The sequence below is a fragment of the Lynx rufus genome, unplaced genomic scaffold, assembly GCF_022079265.1.
Source record: "Lynx rufus isolate CCGP_SWC_20201006 ecotype Redwood Valley unplaced genomic scaffold, mLynRuf1.p SCAF_4, whole genome shotgun sequence".
Classification (NCBI taxonomy): domain Eukaryota; kingdom Metazoa; phylum Chordata; class Mammalia; order Carnivora; family Felidae; genus Lynx; species Lynx rufus.
In genome coordinates this window covers 53,806,192-53,821,822 of record NW_025814856.1, presented here as the reverse complement: position 1 = coordinate 53,821,822, position 15,631 = coordinate 53,806,192, and the positions used below count along the sequence as shown (strand labels likewise).

The 15,631-nt window shown below is 48.4% G+C and overlaps 1 protein-coding gene across 5 annotated transcripts in view; it reads left to right on the top strand.

Annotated features, from left to right (window-relative positions):
- The first annotated feature begins 441 nt into the window (after nucleotides 1-441).
- The window catches only part of TMEM40 (transmembrane protein 40), a 38,569-nt gene continuing 23,379 nt past the window's right edge, over nucleotides 442-15,631 (top strand). For 4 of the 5 annotated variants that reach the window (XM_047096314.1, XM_047096313.1, XM_047096312.1 and 1 more), the window contains exon 1: nucleotides 465-540. The gene's annotated coding sequence lies outside the window, so the exon portion shown is untranslated. Of the gene's footprint in view, nucleotides 541-15,631 lie in introns of all 5 variants that reach the window. The other variant, XM_047096315.1, reaches the window with a different exon arrangement.

Here is a 15,631-nt window from a genome sequence, read left to right as displayed (position 1 = left end):
GCACTGCCAGTTCCATTCACAGGAGACCCCCAGTCCTCTGAACCCCGGGCCTCCTGTCCTGCTGCCTGCCCAATCTCACCCCTTGGGAAAGCATCGGGTTGGCCCACATGGCTGCATCCTGAGTCAGTCTCATCCTTGAGGTGGAGGTGGGATCTGGGACACACCCCACCTCCTTCCTGCCCAGAGCTTGGCCCAGCCAAGGGCAGTGCAACTACCCCCTACATCACCGCCTCCTGAGTCAGCAGTCATGGCCATGCCCAGGGGGTGGGTTTGGGGGTTTAGCTGCTCCAACTGCTGTGCCTGGGGTGTCATGAGCAAGACTCAAGTCAGACAGGAAGGCCTGGGCCCCCTGATAGCACCAGCAGGAAGGAATGCCACCCTGGTGAGTGAGTGGGGCCCAGGGCAACTCATGCCCCGCCCCCTCCCTGTCACTGGGGTGTGGCCTGGCCTCTCCTGCCTCCCTCTTCCCCTGCCCAGCCTGGCATCGGCACAGTCCACACACTGCTCTCCTTGCAGCCAACACAGGCCTCCCGACCACAGGTAATGGGACATGTGCTGGGTGAGGGGCAGGGTGAAGGGTTAGTTTTCAGAACAGCCTCTTCCACCGGCTGACCTGTTGTGGTTCCTAGGTGGGCCTGGACTTGAACCCCAGCTCCATGCCTTCCTGGCTGGGTGAGTGCCTCCGTCTCCATCTCTGGAGGTATCGGGGGAGGATGACAAATATTCACCTCCCTGGGTTGTTTTGAGGCTTCAGCCAGCCCGTAGCAGATGACTGACTCCTGATTCTGTTGCTCACTTGCTGCAGGACCTTCAAAAACCCCTTGGTGCCTTTGAGCCTCAATTACCCCATTTGTGAAACGAACGTCCAGACTAGATCTCTAAAGGCTTAGCCCACTCTGCCCTTGTGGAACCAAACACTTGGGAGAACAAAGATGTTTCCCCCCAAAGCATCCTGGTCTCTGTGCTTTGCCAGCAGGTGAAGGCAGCTGCTCTCTAGACATTTCCTTCGGAGGCACCCTGGGTCCTCTGGCCAGGCCCGGTAGACTGGAGAGGGTGAGGAGGCCAGTCCTCTGCCTTGGGCTCAAAGGCACCTTTGGGGAGAAAATGCTGAACAGGCAGAGCCAGGCCTTGGGGGAGGGGAGGCCTGCTCCCTTCAGAGAGGCTCACCCAGGTGGCTTGGCCTGGAGGGAGCCCCACCCACCCCAGTCTCGCCTCCCCCCACTTGCCCCTCCAGTGTCTGGAGCCCCCTCTGCTGGGAGCATCCCAAGCCCCTCCTCAGAGGCAGCCTTCCGGCTGGAGGCCCAATCCATTTTCTTTTTAAGGGCTACTAGAAAGATGACAGTCATGTGCTTATTATTTTATACTGCTTTGTTTAGAAATTGCCAGAAAAGTTGAGTCAGGAGTGTGTGTAAGGGAAGTGTGTGGTGTGTTTTGTTTGGGGTCCAGACCGTGGAGATCTATACATAATGGGACCTCCCCCCACCCCCTCCCCCTGTCTCTGAAACTCCTAGAACTCGGCTAGTGTAGCCCTCTAAAATGCTAGGGTACCTGTGCTTTGAAATCCTCTCCAGGCTACCGTTTCAGAGAGATCTCTCTCACGCACTGGCTCCACACCAGGGATGTGCTGGGCATGGTGCTGCCAGAGGCCTTATTTCACTCTTAACAGCAACCCTGTGTGGGAAGTCCTCTTTTTTTCTTTAGTAACAACTTTATTGAGACATTATTCACATGCCATCAAGTTCCCTTTTAAAGTGTACAAGTCAGTGATTTTTAGTATATTCACAGAGTTATGCAACCACCACCACTTGTATCTAATTTAGAATTTAGAATTTTTTTCATCCCCAAGTAAACCCCATACCCTCTAGCAGTTAACCCGCATTTCCTCCTTCCTCTGGCAACCACTCGTCTACTTTGTGGATGATCTCTATGGATTTGCTCATCCTGGGCATATTATTTAAGTGGAATCATACAATAAGTGATCCTTTCTGACTGGCTTTTTTCACTTAGCATCACGTTTTCAAGGTTTATCCTTGCTGTCACACGTCATCAGTCCTTCGTTCCTCTTTGTGGTTGAATGGCGTTGTGTGATTATATCACGTTTTGTTTCTTCATTCATCAGTTGATGGGTTGTTTCCGCTTTGTGACTGTTGTGAATAAAACTGCTGTGGCCGTTCGTGTACAAGTTGTTGTTACAATCCCACCAACTCTACACGAAGGCTCCAAATTTTCCACACCCTTACCAGCACTTGTTATTATCTGGACTTCTTATTGTAGCCATCCTAGAGGGTATGAAGTGAGATCTCACTGTGGTTTTGTTTTGTTTAAGTTTTGTTTATTTCGGTATTCTCTATGCCCAGTGTAGGGCTCAAACTCACAACCCTGAGATCAACAGTCTTATGCTCTTCCAAATGAGCCAGCCAAGTGCACCTCTTATTGTGGATTTGATTTACATTTCTGTATTGATGACATGTGGAACAGCATTCCGAGTACTACTGACCATTTCTTTAGAGAAATGTCTATTCAAATCCTTTGACAATTTTATTTTAAATTAAATCTTTTCTAAGTTTATTTATTTATTTTGAGAGAGAGAGAGAGAGCACAAGTGGGAGAGGAGTGGAGAGAAAGAACGGGAGACAGAGAATCCCAAGCAGGGTCTGCACTGTCAGCACGGAGCCAGACCTGGGGCTCGAACTCACTACCCGTGAGATCCTGACCTGAGCAGGAACCAAGAGTCAGAAGCTTAACGGACTGAGTCACCCAGGCGCCCCCTTTTGACGATTTTAAAATGAGGTTGTCATTTTATTTTTGAGTGGTAAGCATGCCTGTTTTTCCAAGGGAGGTTTCTGAGGCTCTGAGAATGAATGTGGTATGCGGTGATCTCAGTCAGTGGAAGGTAGTGGTGGGAACTGAATCCAGGTCTGTCCGACATTCATGAGTGAGCAAGCTCCTTCTCTCACTCTGGATGACTGCTTTCTGGTGTTCACTGTTGCCAATTGCATGTGTGAGGGGCGGGAGAGGGGGAAAGAGAGAGACAGGAAAAAAGATGGAAAAGAGAGAGAGGAGACAGACAGTGAAACTTAGATGACAGAATGAGAAAGGAGGCTGGATTGGCTTTGGCTGTTTTTATCTATTTACCTAGATATCTAGTTATTTATTTGAGAGAGAGAGAGAGAGAAAGTATGTGCAAGGGGAGGGAGGAGTGGAGGTGGAGAGGGAGGGGCAGAGGAAGAGGGAGAAAAAGAATCTTTAAAAAAATTTTTTTAATGTTTATTTCTGAGACAGAGAGAGAGAGAGAGAGAGAGAGAGAGAAAGCATGAGCAGGGGAGGGACAGAGAGAGGGGGAGACCCAGAATCCGAAGTAGGCTCTAGGCTCTGAGCTGTCAGCACAGAGCCAAACATGGGGCTCAAACCCACAAACCATGAGATGGACACCTAACTGGATGCCTAACTGACTGAGCCACCCAGGTGTCCCAAGGGAGAGAAAGAATCTTAAGCAGGTCCACGTTCAGTGTTCAGAGCTCAGTGCAGAGTCCAATGTAGGGGCTCAGTCTCATGACTGTGAGATCATGACCTGAACTGAAATCAAGAGTCGAATGCTTAACCGACTGAGCCACCCAGACGCCCCTGGCTCTGGCTGTTTAAATAGGCACCCACCTTGGAAAGTCAGAGCTGGGGAAAACTTTTCAGAGTTTTTGGTTTCTTCACATTAATCTGCAAACACTGGGGCAGGGAGGGGCTCTAAAATTTTTACTGGGGGCTACACCGCCCCCCCTAATTTTTCTTTGTTCCTAAATCTGAAACAAATCTGATTCAACCCCATAACCCAAACAGGGAGCAGTGTCCCCTAGTGTCTCGCTGGGTTTAAGGATCTGGAGCCGTGGTTGTCACACTTTTTGATTGCATACGCTTCTCCAGAAAAATGCTTTAGGCACCCCCAACAGATACATATTTACTGACTTAGAAATTACATACAAGTACGTGATGATTGACTAATGTCTAAAGGCCCAATATACACTTGGAATGAAATTAATCACGGACAATAGTGGATGGGAGTCCACCTCTAGAGTAGTTTTTCTGTTCTTATGTCAGTCGGCAATATACTGAGCGTATGAGATCCCATTCATTGTTGTTTTCAGTTGGTAAGGTGGCTGACGCAAGACTTGAGCGGCCGGCGGTCTGTCCCGCACTTTTCCTGCTGCCTGCTTGTATTTTCTCGATTGGCGTTATCTCCATCCTCAGTTTCTCTGCAGGGCTCTTTGAAGCCATTTGTCCATTCCGTGGAGGCTGATTTGCTTAAAATGCATTGTTTAATCCTCAGATCTATCCAACCTGGCACCACAATGTATGGCAGTAGGCTGAAGGTAGAGAAACGAAAGACAAGGCCACAGCTTCCCGCTGGCCCTGGGAACCTCCCCCTTAGTAGACATGATGTTCAGTATCTGGTATACAGCTGGGGGTGCACATCAAGGTTGAACTATATATTGTTTAACTGTCTTTAGTCAAAAATTAAGTAGAGAGACATAGACTGACATTTTCCTCCGGTACTTTGGAGATTATAATTTGAAAGACTAATAGGTTCTGAGCTAAGGACATCTAAGCCAACCTCTGCCATTCCTCAGCTTGCCACCTCTCCTGGCAGGGTGCTCATGACCACCCAAAGTAGTGCCCTGCTCCTCCAGCCACTTCTCCTGGGTCTGATCTTAATACCGCCCCCCCCTCCCCACATCCCCTGGATTATCTCTGTTTGTCCAGACTCTATTCTGTTCAAAACCTAGGATCGAACCTAGGATGGGAGATGGTGAGATATGGGTCACCTTCTTCATGGTAGGCTCTGTGCTTCTGTTAATGTGACCTAAGGCTGTGTTAGCTTGGCTCTGTAGCTCTATCACCTTGTTGGCTCATACTACACTTCAACAAACATTGATTATGAACTTACTGTGTGCTAAACATCAAGTTAGATGCTTGTGCTAACATTTATTTACCTTTCAGAGGGTCTTTTAAAAATCCTAGGTCTTTCTCTATGAACATCCTCTAAGCTGGGCTCACCCACCTTCTTTCTGCACACTTGATGTTGTTGCGTTTTAGCCTAAGTGCCACCCTGCACTGCTCAGAGGCAACCTTAGGCCCTGGCTGCTTTGTTGGGTATGCTGTGGCCAAAAGAGTCACCTAGATTCATGACAGGTCTGTCTGGCTGTGGTCAGCTGGCTGGGCAGCACGGCTTGTCGTCCCACCATTAAACTGCCCGGATGGACTTGGGACAAGATGGTGGAAGAGGTGCACGCTGCAACGTCTTCCTTCTTACTCTGTGAGGTTCCCTCCATGCTTAGACTTCAGACTCAGATCTGAGTTCATAGCCAGATGCCCCACTGTGTGACCTTGGGCAAGTCCCTTTCCTTTTAAGGGCCTCAGTTTTGGTCTCTCAGCTACAATTCTGTGGGATTCTAGCTTGGAGAAAGGAGAGACGGCCAAACCTGGGGAGCTGGGGTGGGTAAGGTGAGCCTGGGGCAGGAAGGGGGAGGGTGCTGAATGAAGAAAAAGGAGTGTGGACAAGTAATATAAAAGAAAGAAGGAGATGCTAAAGAAACTTTGCCAGCCTACCATTTCTTTAAGCTCTTAACTTTAGTATTTTATGACTTCTTTTTATGAAGCCCTTTGTCTAAGCCAGGGGCTAGAATATAGTAGAGAGCAAGAAAAACATGATTTTTATTCCCAGGGAGCTCAGAATTAGCGTTCTTTTCATCTCAATGCTCCCAGCAACCCTGCAAGACAGTGACACTGATCCCCATTTTACAGACAGGGAAACTGAAGCTCAGAGAGGTAAAGTGATTTACCCAAAGTCACAGAGCTGGGGAGCAAAGTGATGAAGCATGACCTGAGTGGGCTCTGTCAGACCCCTTTGCTGCAGTGACTTAATCAAGATACCCTCAGTATAATGTCCTGGCTAAGGGCATGATAATTTTATCATGAACTTTCCTATCTACAACCCCATACGAGCTCCAAAATGTGAATAACACATTATTCTCTGTCTTGTAGATGAGAAAAAGAACCTAGAGGGGGGAAGTGATGTACCCGAGGGCACAGAATGGGTTGGGGGCAGGGCCAGGACCAGGCTCTTGGTCTCATGAGAGCTGACTCAGTTTCCTCTCCCAGCCCCTGCCCCGGGGCTGCTGAGAGGATTGACCACCCACACCTTAGGATCCCAAAACTGCTGATAAGCTCTGCCCCTGGCTTCTGAGGGTCTGTTTCTGATTCATTGCCTTCTCCAACTATCCCGATGGAGGAATGGAGGAACTCTGGACTTGGGAATTGGCACTGTCCAAAGTGGGCAGCGACAGGGCCCAGGCCTGGACTTCAGGATGGAAAGGCTGACCCTGGGCATGTCAGGGATTGAATCAGATGGCATTTCCCAAAGCTGTGCCAAAAGACATTGAATGACATTCTGGGGAAAAGGACAATGCTCTTGCATAGTTTGGGGAAGGGTTGGATTTAATAGGGCAAAAGAGCTTTCACTCCTACAGGCCTTTTCAGAGCCTTTAATATTCAATCACACATTGTGGAGCTCCTAGATGAGGGCTATGAAAAGTAATGTTGCCCAAACTTCTCTGACTACAAAATCCCCTTTTTACCTGGAGTATTTCAAGGGGCTGCTGTTCCCTACAAGATACTATATGTATCTTATTATTAGAACATGCTGTTCTGGGCTTTCCTGCAAGTCACATCAACCTTGGGGCCCAAAGTTCTTTGCTCACTTGATGAATCTTGAAGAAGTTAACTGGAGGGTAGGACTGTTTTTCTAGAATGTCAAAGCTGGAAGAACCTTATAGAGCGCATCCCAACTTCTACATATGGGGAAACTGAAGCCCAGGGCAATCTGGCAATGCGTTTGGAGGGATGAGGCCAGAGGCAGGCAGGAAGGCTATTTTTTTAACACTTGGGAGAGGTTCTGGCAGTCTGAGTGGACCACACTCTGCCTAGCATGTGATGCCTTTGTTAACGATGCAGACTTCCCTGAGCCACATCCTAACCCTAACTTTGCTCCTAACATCAGCCCCCTGAATGAGAACCTTCCAAGGAGAGAGTTCTGGGACTCTACCTGTCAACAGTGCTCCTGGGGAAATTGGATCATTAGCCAAATTTGGGAGACACTGAGCATGGACAAAGGGAGAGGATACTCTCATTTATTTATTAAGCCAGTGTGGTAGGCTTGTTGTGGGCAATAATATCATTTAATCCCCACAACACTCTCAGAGACAGATATTAATACCCCATTTTATACATGGGAAACTGAGGCTGAGAGGAGCCAGGCACCTAACGACAGGGATAAGAACATAGTTACAACCAACTCCAAAGCCCTCAGTCCCCTTATCAAATCTCTTGGGAGGGAGGCAATGGGAACAGAAAAGCCAGGCCCTAGGGGCGCCTGGGTGGCTCAGCTGATTAAGCGATTAGATTAAGCAAGTCTGACTTCAGCTCAGGTCATGACCTTGAAGTTCGAGGACCCCTCTGTCGGGCTCTGTGCTGACAACTCAGAGCCTGGAGCCTGCTTCAGATTCTGTGTCTCCCTCTCTCTCTGCCCCTCCCTCGGTCATGCTCTGTTTCTCTCTCTATCTCAAAAATAAACATTGAAAAAAAGAAGAAGAAGAAAAGCCAGGCCCTCCTGATGGGAAAATGGGACAAGTTTGGGCTTTGCCTGGCTGGGAAGGAAATATTGGAGGCATCCTTCCTATCTCTGGAGTTTGGGGGCCCAGGAGCATGGTGGAGTCAGACAAGGAAACTGGTTTAGGAAGAAAGAGGCTCAGCCTCTGCAGGGCTCTAGGTTGTGGTGGGCGCTGGGGGTTAGAGACTGTGGCAAGCCGACTAACAGCCTCCAAAATGTCTGCATCCTAATCTCTGGGAGCTAAGTTAGGTTACATGGCAAAGGAGAATTAACGTTGCGAATGGAAGTAAGGATGCTCATCAGCTGACCTTAGCACAGGGAGATGATCCTCGATGACCTGGGAGGGCCCAATGTCACACTGACACGAGGTTCCTTAAAAGTGGAAGAGGGAGGGAGCACCTGGGTGGTTCGGTCGGTTGAGCATCGGACTCTTGATTTTGGCTCAGGTCATGACCGTAGGGTCATGGGATCGAGCCCTGAATTGGGCTCCACACTGAGCATGGAGCCTGACTGAGATTCTCTCTCCTTCTGCCCTCTCCCCTACTCTCTCTCTCTCTACCTCTCTCTCTCTCAAGTTAAAAAAAAAAAAAAAAAGTGGAAGAGGGAGGCAGAAGAGGTCAGCACGGTGCAAGGTGAGGAGTTGAGCTGACAGTGCTCGCTTTGCAGATGGAAGAAGGCGCCAGAAGCCAAGGACTGTGGGTGGCCTCTAGAAGCTGGACAAAGCAAGGAGATTAAGGGGGGTTGGGGAGGAGAAGCAGCAGCAAGGAAATTTATTTTCTCCTAGGGCCTCCAGGAAGGAACACAGCCCTGCTGACCCCTTGCTGTTAGCCCAGTGAGACCTGTGTTGGACTTCTCACCTATAGGACTGTGAGATGCTAAACTGGTGTTGTTTTAAGCCACTATGTTTACATCACAAGTCAGAATCCTGAGACAGAGAGAAAGAGAGAGAGAGAGAGAGAGAGGCTGATGGTCTGACCTGAGTTCAGGGCAGTGACCCCTCTAGAATTTCCATATCAAAGGAACTTAGGGAGTAGGTTGATCAGTTTGGGAGATGCTTGTCCTGGAGCTGTGTCTGCCAGATCAGGATACACTTTATGTTAGGGTGTGTGCCCATCTGGGGTGGCTTGGGAAGCCCGAAGGAGATTCTGGAGGGCTCTAACTTGCCCCCTTGGTGTAATCACCAGAAGAAGGGGCTTCAGTCCCAGGTGGACAAAAACGACACGTGTCCACGCCTTGGGCAGCAGCTGCTGTTTCTGTTTCCAGTTCCCTTTACTGGCCGGGGCCTGTTTAACTCTGGCTCTGCGTTTGTGGCTTCTAGGCACAACGCTGCAGTCTACCTACAGGAAAATGGCCATTAGCCTGACCTTCAGGGCCCAGGATGATCTTCCCCAACCTCACGGGGTTCCTACCCTTTCAACTTCCTGCCACATGCTTCTTTTAATAAACCTTTTTCCCGTTCTGCCTTTTGCCACCTGTTGAAATCCAACTCAGTACCCCCCAACCCCCGGCCCCCTCCCCAAGGCGGGGCACCGGAGAAAGGGGACCAGCTCCTGAATCCAGAGTCAGGGTTCTGGATCCAGCCTGGCCCCTGAGTTGCCATAAAACCTTGTACAGTTCCTCTCCATTTTTGGGTCTCAGTTTTCCGTCTGTAAAATAGGACAACAATCCCTTCTCTGCCTCCCTTCTGGTTAGCATGAGGATCAAATGAGCTGCATAGGGAAGGCACTGTGAGGCTGTCATGGCTCCGTGTTCCCTAGTATCCCTCCCAGCCTGGGCCCAGGCCCTTGTGACAGCAGGAGCTTAGGAATTTTGGGCTGAACTGAGGGGGAAATCCAGTTTAGCAAGATCTGTGGGTGCAGAGGCCCTGGCATCACCCGTGACTCAGCAGGGCTGGGCCTTTTTGGAGAAAAGCGCTAGAAAGGCATTCCTCGCAGGCTCAGTCGCGGATAGGGGGTTACCTGCGAGAGGGGGTTTTAGGGGCCTCTAACCGGGATCAGGGAATGGAGGCTCTCGGCTGGAGCAGGGATTGGATTCGAGTCCACCGGTCAGCTGGGCGACCTTGGACAAGTCACTTGTCTGACCGAACCTCAGCTTCTTCCTGTGTAAAATAAGACTTGCGCTCGTGAAGTGAGATCTTGGAGAACATGCCATGTTCTCTTTCCTCTCTCTGCTTTCTTCTTTCCTCACTTCTGTCTCAACACCCCTTGGTCCATCTTGCTTCAAAGGAGGTCACACACTGTGAACTTGACCTTTTAGAAGCTCGTCCCAGCGACCCCTCTGCCAGTGCCTGATGCTCTACCATTAGTGCTGTCCTTTTGAGTTAAGCATTGCCCTGCACATGGATTCTCGAGCTTTAATTTTTTTTAATTCTATTTATCCTTTCTCATAATAGAAATGTGGGTGGAGGAGGGATGGGGCAAGGACGTTAAAAGGTGAAAGAGGGCTGCCTCAGTTCCAACCTCCATGACAGTTCCATTAGTTCCATTGCCCTTGCTTCTGATGGCTGAGCTGGCAAAGTGCCGGAGGAAGTTCCTTTGGCTATGAGGACCCTGCTCAGGGCTCCACCAGTGGCTGACTACAAGCCATGTCAGCATCATTTGCATAGCACTCCCATGACTTAGTGGCTTCATTCCTGGTGCTAATGACAAGGGCCTGAGAAGAGGTGACAGCTTCACTCCTTCCATCTCCCATCGTGGACAAAGCAACTACTTTGTTCAGCCACTTACTAGTTATGGCCCTGAGAAAGTTTCTTAGTTTCCCTGTGCCTCAGTGTTCTTATCAATAAAATGGACGCAACCAGCGTGAGCCCTCACAGAGTCGTGGTGAGCACTCCGTAAGATAACATGTGTGACACGCTTACATCGTTGCCTGACAGATAGTAAGTACTTTGTTGTCATGGTTGCCATTGTCATCATCACCATCATCATCATCACGTCTTTCCTTTAGCCGGGCCCTGTGTAGGGTTCAGTGACACAGAAATGAAGCAGTTTTAGTCTCTCCCTTCACCCTGGGTTCCAGCTCTAGTGGAGGAGACACACCCTGGGTGTGTCAGACCCTCTGCTGAGCCCTGAGCAGAGAGATCTGAAGGTGAATAAGAACAGTGGTCCCTGGAATTGTGCAACAAAGTGCCCTCCCTTGAGGAAGAAGAGTCTGGTATGAGGCAGAATTGACTAGGCTCAGGAGAGCAATATGCCTGGGGATAAGGTGGAGGTCCACTCTGGGCCTCCCCCAAATCCCTTTCTTCTTTAGAGTTGTTTCCTGCAACTGTTTCCCATGTGGGACAAAGCCCCTTGCCTGTATGCCTTTGCACGTTGTTCCCTCTGGCCCTTCCAAACTCACCCCAGCATTCCCTCCTTCAGGAATCTTCCCTGACTAACTCTGGTCTGATTTGTCCCCTGGGCTCCCACAGCCCCCTGGTCTACCACAAAATTCCTTGAGGACAGGGATGTAACTTGTTCACCATGTATCCCCAATGCTAGCACATAGTAGGTGCTCAATTAACATAAATGTAATATAGGAAAGGGGAAGTGTGTATCAAAACTTCTGACTACAGGGGCTCCTGGGTGGCTCAGCTGGTTCATGTTCAAGGAAGGAAGGAGAGCCAAGGCACAGCACCAGCACTGTTGGTTTCTTTTGTCAGGAGAAGCAAAACCTTTCCCAGAACCCCAGCCAAACCCCTGCTCACTTCTCCTTGGCCAAAACTGGGTCTCATGGCCACTCCCAGCTACAAGGGAGGTTGAGAAAACAAGTATCTAACTGGAGCTGGAAAAACAAAATTGCAGTTTTGTTAGCAAGAAAGAAGGGCAGGGCTGAGTAGGGTAGGGTAGGGAGGATGAGGACTGGTTAGGCAACTAGCACAGGGCTTTATAAAGGAGGTGACATTTTAGCTGTGCCTGGAAGGTCAGACACTACTTTGACAGGGCATGGGCAGGCCTGGGGCTGGACACCCAATGGTCGAGAGTAATAGGAGGTCTGTAAAAGAGGAAACTCACATTCACTGAGCCCTGCTAAGGGCAGGCCCTGGCCATCTTTCCTCCCTGTGGTTCTACCATCACCAGTTCACAACTGAGATCACTAGAGCTGAGAGAAGGGGACCCGTCTGCCCAAGGGCATCCCGTGCACAGGTGACAGGAATGTGGTTGGACCCTGGTCCATCTGCTTGTATACACTATACAAATGCTGTCTTCTTGCTGTTCCTGTTGTAATAATGACCAAAACTGCAGTTTTGATAGCAAGAAAGAAGGACAGGGGTGCTGAGGAGAGGAGGATTAAGGGAGTGAGGTAAGGAGGCTGGAGATTGGTTAGGTACTAGCAACTGGCACGGGGCTTCATGAAGGAGGTGGCATTTGAGCTGTGCTTGGAAGGTCAGATACAAATTTTGACAGTAAGAAAGAATGGCCTAGGTCTCTGGAGGCCTGACTTCATCTCAGCTGGCATTTATTTCACGCCTGCTTTATACCAAGCATTGTTCTAAATGCTTTACGTGTTTTAATTCATGCGATTTTCACAACACTATGAGAGAAGCACTATTATTGTCCCCATTTTACAGATGAGGAAACTGAGACAGCGAGAGATTAATTTGCCCAAGATCCACAACCAGAAGTGTCTGATAGGATCCAGGCCCAGATGGCCTGCCTCTGAGGCACAGGGAAGGATATTGCCTTGCCAAGGTCTTGTGGTGGATTAAGGGTAGATTCTGTACCAGGGCTCCTGGGTGGCTCAGTCAGTTAAGCATCCGACTTCAGCTCAGATCATGACCTCATGGTTTGTGAGTTCGAGCCCCACATCGGGCTCTCTGCTGACAGCAAAGAGCCTGCTTTGGATCCTCTGTCTCCCCCTTCTCTCTTCCCCTCCCCTGCTCACTCGCGCTCTCTCTCTCTCTCTCTCTCTCTCTCTCTCAAAAAGAGTAGATTCTGCACTAAAAACAAACAACCATACATACATGTAAAAACCCAAAACTCATAGATACAGGGAACAGATTGGTGATTTCCAGAGATGGGGGCTGGGGATGGCTGAAATGGTCAGTCAAAAGGTACAAACTTTCAGGAATAAAATAAATAAGTCCTGGGGATGTAATGTACAATATGGTGACTATGGTTAATAATACAGTAGTGCATATTTGAAAGTTGCTAAAAGAATAGATCTTAAAAGTTCTCATCATAAGAAAAAGAATTTGTAACTCTGTATGGGAACATATGGTAACTAGATTTACTGTGGTGATCATTTCACAATGTATACAAATATTGAATCATCATGTTGTACACCTGAAACAAATATGATGTTATATGCCAATTATACCTCAATAAAAAATCTTAACACAATTAAATTTTTAAAAAAGAATAGATTCTCTATACAAGTGGTCCTCAAGTGGGGGTGACTTTTGCCCCCCGGGGACATTGAGCAGTATCTGGAGACATTTTTGACCATCACAACAACTCGTTGGGGGATGCTCCTGGCATCTAGTCAGGAGGATAAACACCTTGCACATATAAAGAATCATTGGTGCTGAATGTCAGGAGCGTTGAGGTTAGTAACCCTAATCTAAACTGGTCAGAGAGTAGGGAATCTACCCCAAGTTGAGGGCTTAGACTCTGAACTGGGAGAAGAAATATGGGAGGCTTCCAAATGAAGCCTGCACAACAGGCAATGCTGCTGTAACAAATAGACCAAATCACAGGCTCAAATAAGAGAGTTTATTTCCGTGCACATAGCTGATCAAAGGCAGGTTCAGGTGGGCTGGTGGCTCTGGGGCATGAGGCCTTTCCAGGCTTAGATTTCCTTTTGACTTCTTGCTCAGGAATTCCCTGGGGTATTGGCTTGTTATGCATGAAGGAGATTGTTTCACTTCCCCCCACCCCCACCTGGTGTCTGAGTTCCAGCATATACAAAGCAGGAAAGAGGAAATAGAATGCAAGCAGAAGTATGCCTGGAGCTGACACCAGGCTGTATCACCTGTGAGCATAGATTGTCAAATCTTTAGGAACTTTGGACGCTGATTATTAAGCCCAACCTTTATTAAGTTATAGAAATGTACAATTAAGGGGCACCTGGGTGGCTCAGTCGTTTGGGCATCCGATGTCGGCTCAGGTCATGATCTCTTTGTTCATGAGTTCGAGGCCTGCATCAGGCTTTCTGCTGTCAGCGCCGAGCCCACTTTGGATCCTTTGTCTCCCTCTTTGTCTGCCCCTTCCCCACTTGCTCTCCTTCTCAGTCTCTCTCAAAAATAAACATTTTTTTATTTATTTTTTTATTTTATATATGAAATTTATTGTCAAATTGGTTTCCATACAACACCCAGTGCTCATCCCAAAAGGTGCCCTCTTCAATACCCATCACCCACCCTCCCCTCCCTCCCACCCCCCATCAACCCTCAGTTTGTTCTCAGTTTTTTTTTTTTTTTTTTTTTTTTTTGACATTCAAGGAGCGGTAACTTTATTATTCGTCTTTTTTTTTTTTTTTTTTATGTGAAGTTTATTGACAAATTGGTTTCCATACAACACCCAGTGCTCATCCCAAAAGGTGCCCTCCTCAATACCCATCACCCACCCGCCCCTCCCTCCCACCCCCCATCAACCCTCAGTTTGTTCTCAGTTTTTAACAGTCTCTTATGCTTTGGCTCTCTCCCACTCTAACCTCTTTTTTTTTTTGTTCCTTCCCCTCCCCCATGGGTTCCTGTTAAGTTTCTCAGGATCCACATAAGAGTGAAACCATATGGTATCTGTCTTTCTCTGTATGGCTTATTTCACTTAGCATCACACTCTCCAGTTCCATCCACAAAAATAAACATTTTTTAAAAAGAATGTTTTAGGGGCACCTGGGTGGCTCAGTTGGTTAGATGGCCAACTTTGGCTCAGGTCATGATCTCATGGTTTGTGAGTTCAAGCCCCGTGTTGGGCTCTGTGCTGACAGCTCAGAGCCTAGAGCCTGCTTCAGGTTCTGTATCTCCCTCTTTCTCTGCCCCTCCCCAGTTCACATTCTGTCTCTCTCTCTCTCTCTCTCTCTCTCTCTCTGTCTCCAAAATAAATAATAAAAACATTAAAAAAAATAAGAATAAAAAGTTTTAATAAAAAAAGAAATGTACAATTAAAGTATATTAAAAAACAAAGTTAATACGTGCTGAAAATGTATGACTTCCTAATATATTTCACTACTTTCTGCTATTACCTAGGCACTTGAGATTTTCATAGGTAGATTTTCATAGGGTAGAAACACCACATAATGTGTTCTATGGTACATCCCTTCCCGACTCTGCACTCCATGACCTCATATTGGTAGCTTGAAATCAGTCATGGTGGGAGTATTTATGTTATGCCCAGAATTCGTGATCCCCAAATACTGCCAGGGAGCCGAGTCCGATGTAAAAGCAAAAGAGCCTTTATTCGAGCTAGCTCGAGCTCAATCCCCTACCTGCACCGACGCAGCGGTGAGATTCCAGGGAGAGAGAGCGAGTTTCAAAAGGACAAAGGTTTTATTGGGGCCTAGGGGCAGTTGGTGAGGTAATGGCTATGGCCTCAGCCGATTGGCTGGGGAAGGGTCCGAGTCCTGTTAGGCAGGCGAGGGGGGGGGGTTACTCAAGGGGAGGAGGTGTGGTCAAGGTGAAGGACACAGAACTAGATGGAGTTGGCCGGCGTAGGCCCGCCCTTTCATTCCCCCCTTGTCATGTAGCTTAGGGACCCAATCATGGGACCGGCTGCATTTATGGTGACAAGGGGAACAGAGTTTGGAGGTTTACGCAAAGTCCTGGGAAGCAAGTGTCCCTGGGGTGGCTCTGGGAGGTCTGATTAAGTACTGTCCCCGAGCTGGTGTCTATGATTTGCCAGGTGATGTTTTGGGGGGCGTGGGGACTCCCGGCAGCATGAGCAATGACAAGCAGAGTTAACAGAGTTACCAATATTAGGTGGGTGGAATGCGCTATAGCTTGAGCTTGAGCGGGTTGTGTTGGTCCCGACTGATGGCCCATCGCGTGACGAAGTC